This window comes from Oncorhynchus kisutch, linkage group LG16 (assembly GCF_002021735.2).
Source record: "Oncorhynchus kisutch isolate 150728-3 linkage group LG16, Okis_V2, whole genome shotgun sequence".
NCBI classification, from domain to species: domain Eukaryota; kingdom Metazoa; phylum Chordata; class Actinopteri; order Salmoniformes; family Salmonidae; genus Oncorhynchus; species Oncorhynchus kisutch.
The window spans coordinates 42,159,628-42,165,627 of NC_034189.2; positions in this window are offsets into that span (position 1 = coordinate 42,159,628).

A 6,000-nucleotide genomic window follows, 5' to 3' on the forward strand; every position below is an offset into this window, starting at 1 on the left:
CTAGGAGACCAACCCTCTCAGAGATCAACCCTCTCAGAAACCCCAACCAAGACCTGGGAGGATAATGTGAACCATAGAGTGAGGGAAAGAAATATATATATATATATACAGTGGGGCAAAAAAAGTATTTAGTCAGCCACCAATTGTGCAAGTTCTCCCACTTAAAAAGATGAGAGAGGCCTGTAATTTTCATCATAGGTACACTTCAACTATGACAGACAGAAAATCACATTGTAGGATTTTTTGATTAATTTTAATGAATTTATTTGCAAATTATGGTGGAAAATAAGTATTTGGTCAATAACAAAAGTTTATCTCAATACTTTGTTATATAGCCTTTGTTGGCAATGACAGAGGGAGAAACAGAGAGAAAAACAGAGAGGGAAACAGAGAGAGAAACAGAGAGAGACGGAGCGAGCGAGCTTAGCTCCAAACCATTCAACATCTTTCTCCTTTTGCTTTCCACATCCGTAGTTAGTCCTAAAAGCGAGAGAAAGTACACTCCACACCATCACTGAATATCTCTTATTTTCAACTTTTCTGGAAGTAACCCCCATGTAATATAGATTACTGATGTCAATGCATTATGGTTATAAGACCTACACTAAATGTTATCCTTGTCAACATATTGTGTGATTCAGTGGTGGCTCCTCAGTGGAGAAAGGGGAGGACCATCCTCCTCAGTGAATCTCATAAAAAATAAAATAGTCATAATAGTCATAATTATGAAAACACACTGTTTTGCAGTGAAGGTCTACAGTAGCCTCAGCAGCACTCTGTAGGGTAGCAACATGCTGTAGCCGGGGGACAGCTGGCTTCCGCCCTACTCTGGGTATATTGACTGCAACACAAAACCTAGGAGGCTCATAGTTTTATTATATTAGTTATATTTCATGCTTTTTTTTCACAATCACTTACTTATCTAGCTAGTTTAGCCTACTCAAATACCTGGCTCAAAAATAGGGATGATATGTTACCTAGCTGGCTATGACTATCCAACACTGGAACTCTTCCAAGTCAAGGTAAGCTTTTGGTTTTACAAATGTATTGCCACCTGGGCCCGCCAGTGTAACTGCTAAACTGCTTACTGGCTGTACACTGTACTGCATGATTGTAGCGGGTTTACTAACGCTTTAGTTCTATTAGCTACAGAATGTTGACTATGAGTTTAGCTAATATGCTGACAACGATGTAGGCTGTGTGTAGCAGTTATGATAGGAAGGTTTGACTGGGAAAAGTTTTTTTGCCTCGTCACAGACAGGTGAGAGGAGGAGAGCGCATAGATGTGAGAAGGAAACAACAAGCTGTTTATATGTGGCTATGAAAGTGAATTCTTTGCGTGTGATCAGGGGTGTATTCATTCCGCCGATTCTTTTTAAACTTTTCTTAACTCTTAAGGATCTGACCCCTTTTTTCAATTTTCCCCTAAAATGTCATATCCAAATCTAACTGCCTGTAGCTCAGGACCTGAAGCAAGAATATGCATATTCTTGATACCATTTGAAAGGAAACACTTTGAAGTTTGTGGAAATGTGAAATTAATGTAGGAGAATATAAGACATTAGATCTGGTAAATGACAATACAAAGAAAATCAGCATCTTTGAAATGCAGAAAGCCCATAATGTATTATTCCAGCCCAGGCGCAATTTTGATTTTGGCCACTAAATGGCAGCAGTGTATGTGCAAAGTTTTAGACTGATCCAATGAAACATTGCATATCAAATGTTGCAATGTTGCATGTTGCATCAAGACTGCCCAAATGTGCCTAATTGGTTTATTAATACAATTTCAAGTTCATAATTGTGCGCTCTCCTCAAACAATAGCATGGTATCCTTTCACTGTAATAGCTACTGTAAATTGGACAGTGCAGTTAGATTAAAAAGAATGTAAGCTTTTTGCCCTTTTCAGATCTATGTCCTGGGCTTTCTTTTTGTGTTACTTACAACCTCATGCTAATCACATTAGCTCAACCGTCCCGTGAGGGGGACACCGATCCCGTAGAGGTTTTAAACGGATCCGGCCACCACCGGTGTGATCATATAACAGTGCATACAGTACCTAGCAATGTCCCTGCTATTTAATTTGAAACTAATCCACCATTTCAACCCATTGAATTCTGGGTAGGGTGGTCGTGTGCCGTAGCTTGAAGATATTGGCTCCACCGGTTCTTCATTCGATAACCACTGACACTAAATAAACCATGTCAGTGCTTTAATTACCGAAATCCACTGTGGAAAACAAATAACGCCATTCCCCCACAACTAGCTCCTTGTCACTCCTCCCTGAAGAAATAGTTCCTTTGGAAGACAGACAGAAATCACTGGAGGCGTCTGTCCACCCGAGTGTACAGTCCACTCACTGAGGAGGAACTCAATAAGAGGACTGAGTGGATTGACAGATTGGTATCATCAGTGACTTGATCAGCTAGACCTAGCACTATAGACCCCTAATCATTGAAGTCTTGGTCCCGGTTAACGGGAGCTACTATTGAATGGAAATGCCATTGATCTGGAAGGTCTGCTAATGTGAGCTCATTATTGAATTAATTAAGCCTTGGTTAGTTGAGACGAGAGATAGAGGGGAGAAGAGAGCCAGAGAGAGAGAGAGCCAGAGAGAGAGAGAGCGAGAGAGAGAGAGAGAGAGAGAGAGAGAGAGAGAGAGATGGATGGATGGATGGAGAGAGAGGGAGAGAGAGAGAAAGAGAGAGAGAAAGAGAGAGCGAGAGAGAGAGCGAGAGAGAGAGAGAGAGAGAGAGAGAGAGAGAGAGAGAGAGATGGATGGATGGAGAGAGAGGGAGAGAGAGAGAGAGAGAGAGAGCGAGAGAGAGAGCGAGAGAGAGAGCGAGAGAAAGAGAGAGAAAGAAAGAGAGAGAGAGAGAGAGAGAGAGACAAAGAGAGAAAGAGGGAGAGAAAAAGAGAGAGAGAGAGAAAGAGCGAGAGAGAGAGAGAGTGCGAGAGAATGGCTATGGTCATTAAAACAACATCTTCAGAGGATGGTGGGATCACATGACATGACCTTTGGTTATTCTTAGAGGAGAGAAAGATGATGGTCCACAACTGTTTCCAGTGACTTGTGGTTAATTAATGGTTTGGGTGTTAGTCTCATAGCACAACGTCCCTGTCTAAATGGAAATACCAGCATTGGCTTTAAGATCGGATAGTATGACCAAAATATTACTCCTCGGTAATGGCTCTCTTCTTTATATTTGCAGATCAGTAAGGGAAAGAGGATAATATTTGTATGTCTAGTCAATGGCATGTACTAAGCGTTTCAATTGATTGGTTCAACATTGATAGGTTCAACATTAAGTATTTTTTTGTCATGTGATACATTTTGTTTGTGCTGTTTGGATATACTGCCATTGCTATCATTTCCATTCCGTTTGAAAACCCCAGACAAACGCTCTCACCAGAACAGAAAACCAAATGTAGAAGAGAGAGGGGAGGGAGACCAGACATCTCATATATCATCGTATCGCTTTAGGTGTGTGGCTCGTGCTGCACTTTGTTGCAGACGTGCCCGCGACAGTGCTGCTGTGAAGGGTTAACCGGCTGTGAATGGCGTTGAAATGGCGTTGACTACCCCCACAGGGGGCGGGGTTAAAGCGATAACCCCGGGTTCTAACCCGAACAGCGGTAGGGGCCGTCAACGCCGCCACCCTGCGCTGATGTCATGATTGGATATCCGTGACACAGCTCGCGCCTTGGCCACCCCCGACACAATATGCCGCTTTAATTAACCTAATCTCCACAATCATCGCGTCTCCAAGACCAAGGCTGAAAATTAATGAGTCAAATGACCCTCTTTCATTGGAGCAAAATTGGTTTTTCTAAAAGATTACGGGATTAAACTCCCTGTTTAAATCCTTAAAGTGCTCCAAATACCCCAAATATTCATTACGCATGACACAAAAGGAAGACAGGAGCCACTCATAATGACTTGCCTTCTAATCGTTTCTAACCAGGAGCTCACCATCTTACAAGCCACTGGTCATCATACAAGAGCCTTTCTCTCTCATTATCACAGGGGACATTTACATGACATAAGGAGACACAACAGGCTGGAAATGTATGCATGAATGAATAGGGATTGTTTTTGATCAACAGTGTAGCGTTCCCGGGCTGGATTGGAAATCTCATCCCTGAGAGTTGAAAGGCAGCGCTGTTGTCAATCGGCTTCAGCTACAGTGAGGCTTCCTATCTTACTGATGCTAGGCTTAATCATTTCCTGATGTTAGTGGGTCTGATGCGCGTGAGGTCTGGCTCCCATAGATATTTTTGGACTGAATAATAAATCAATAGCTGAAGAGCCATCCCACCGAGCAGACAGCTTGGGCTTTCCACCAGGGTCCTCTTATGGAAGAAATGTCCTTTAAAAGGTTCCCAGAGAAGATTTTAATTGAAGGTGATTGAGCGCACTTCTCACCATGTCCTTTTTCCACACAGCAGGTGGTAGCTTGTTCTCTGACAGCGAGAGAGAAAGATTGTCTTACAGTGTGTGTGTGTGTGTGTGTGTGTGTGTGTGTGTGTGTGTGCGCGCGTGCGTGTGCGTGCGTGTGTGTGTGTGTGCGTGTGTGCGTGTGCGTGTGTGTGTGTGCGTGTGTGTGTGTGCGTGTGTGCGTGCGTGCGTGTGTGCGTGCGTGTGTGTGTGCGTGTGTGTGCGTGTGTGTAAGGGAGGGAACGCTGACTTAACAAGGGCAGAATTGACGTTGTTTTGGGTGGAACGTCATCTTGATGGTTGCCAAGCGTTGCTGACATTCAATTCCACAAAATATTGTGGTGGGTTTTAAAGGTCAGGACCAAGGACAACAACCCACAACGAGATCTCTGTGAATCCCAGGGAATTCTTAGTATAGTTAGTGTACAGAATAGACTTCAACTGTAATTGTAGGATTAAATGTATCAACTTCATATTAGTATGACTGAAAATGTAATTCAAACCAATGTATGTCCTAATACTCATAATATTCCAGTCAAACACCCACAGGAACAAACACATTTCAAAGTTATACAAAACAAATGATGTTCATTAATAGTACAAGCCATTTAGCAGACTCTTTTTCCCGAAAGCGACCTCCAGTCATTGCAGGCATACGCTTAACATGTGGGCACCATGCGCTACCAACTCAGCTACAAAGGACCGATGAATAACATAAGTAATAGAAGAGATACGGTACAATCTACACACCCCATCTTAGGGGTAGGCATCGTGTGGTAGCAATGATAGCAACTATGTGGCGATCGACTGTTCAGGCTTGAAGATAGCAGTTATGACGTTCCCGTACTCACACAGTACTCACACAGTCAGATAGGACTGATGTATAGCTAACACGTTAGAGGCCGACTCGGGGGTCTAAGTGAACCCTCGAGTTGGTCCTCACACTGAAGGGTTAGGTGTTCTTTCCCTATGTTAGAAACTGTGGCTCGTTCTACCATCATGTTTAAATAGCTACTGATGATCCCGATAACACCTTGTGTGTGTTTCTGTGTGGGAGGCTGTACCAACTCAGATGGTGAATCACCCCCTTAGACCGGTTAAACATAACTAAATGTAATCGAGAATGTAATTTACGTCAAGTTGTGGAAACGTCTCAAGGGTGATCAATGGAAACAGGAAGTACCTGAGCTCAATGTCAAGAAGTATATCAAAGGGTCTGTAATACTTTATGTAAATAAGGTATTTCTGTTCATCATTTTTAATGCATTTGTAAAAATGGCTAAAAACCTGTTTCCGCTTTGTCATTATGGGGTATTGTGTGTAGATTGATGAGGGCATTTCTCATTTAATCAGTTTTAGAATAAGGCTGTGACGTAAAACTAAATGTGTAAAAAGTCAAGAGGTCTGAATACTTTCTGAATATGTCACACTTCAGTCTTTCTGGTGAGTGCTATGTCTTTACATAATCTATACTCTAGGGATTCGGTCCAATATGCAAAACAAAATAGATAGTCTCTCTCTCAGAGGTCAAGCCACGTCATGCTTTCCCACATATGCCAGC